Genomic DNA, 542 nt, shown 5'->3' with positions numbered 1-542 from the left:
AAACAGAGAGAGAGAAAAGGAATGGACATGCTAGGGCCTCCAGCCACTGCAAATGAACTTCAGAAGCTTGTGCTGGCTTATGTTGGTCCTAGAGAAATAAACCTGAGCTTCCCCTTGGGTCTATAAGCCAAAACAAACCCTTTTTCCCACAAGCTTCTCTTGGTCGGGTGATTCCTGCCAGCAATGGGAACCTGACTGCAACAGCCAACCAATTAATCTATTTCTCTGAATAGTTTCTGCAGAAATTTAGAAACAGCTGGCAATAGTGATGCCATTTTCTGAGCCTTAAAGACAACTGAGGTCATTATAGTCCCTCAGTATGGCTACAATATGATATTGAAGTGTTTTCATAAGACTTAATTAAAATTTTACTACAGCTTGTTCTAAGATTAATGAAACTTGAAAAAGTTAATGCATTGCATGAAAAAAATTAAAGCATCTTTTTTGTTTTGTTTCTGAGGTAGTATCTCCCTATACCCCAGACGGACCTTGGAACTCACTTTGTAGCCCAAGTTGGCCTTAAACCCACTTCAATTTGTTAT

General features: G+C 39.3%; 1 non-coding gene across 1 annotated transcript; it reads left to right on the top strand.

The window, feature by feature from the left end:
- The first annotated feature begins 201 nt into the window (after positions 1–201).
- Positions 202–331, top strand: LOC123459153. Its single transcript, XR_006636061.1, has one exon. It is a non-coding gene; the product is annotated as a small nucleolar RNA SNORA33 (small nucleolar RNA).
- Positions 332–542: the final 211 nt, after the last annotated feature.

Source organism: Jaculus jaculus, chromosome 2, assembly GCF_020740685.1.
Source record: "Jaculus jaculus isolate mJacJac1 chromosome 2, mJacJac1.mat.Y.cur, whole genome shotgun sequence".
Taxonomy (NCBI): Eukaryota; Metazoa; Chordata; class Mammalia; order Rodentia; family Dipodidae; genus Jaculus; species Jaculus jaculus.
This window is presented reverse-complemented; position numbering and strand designations above follow the sequence as displayed.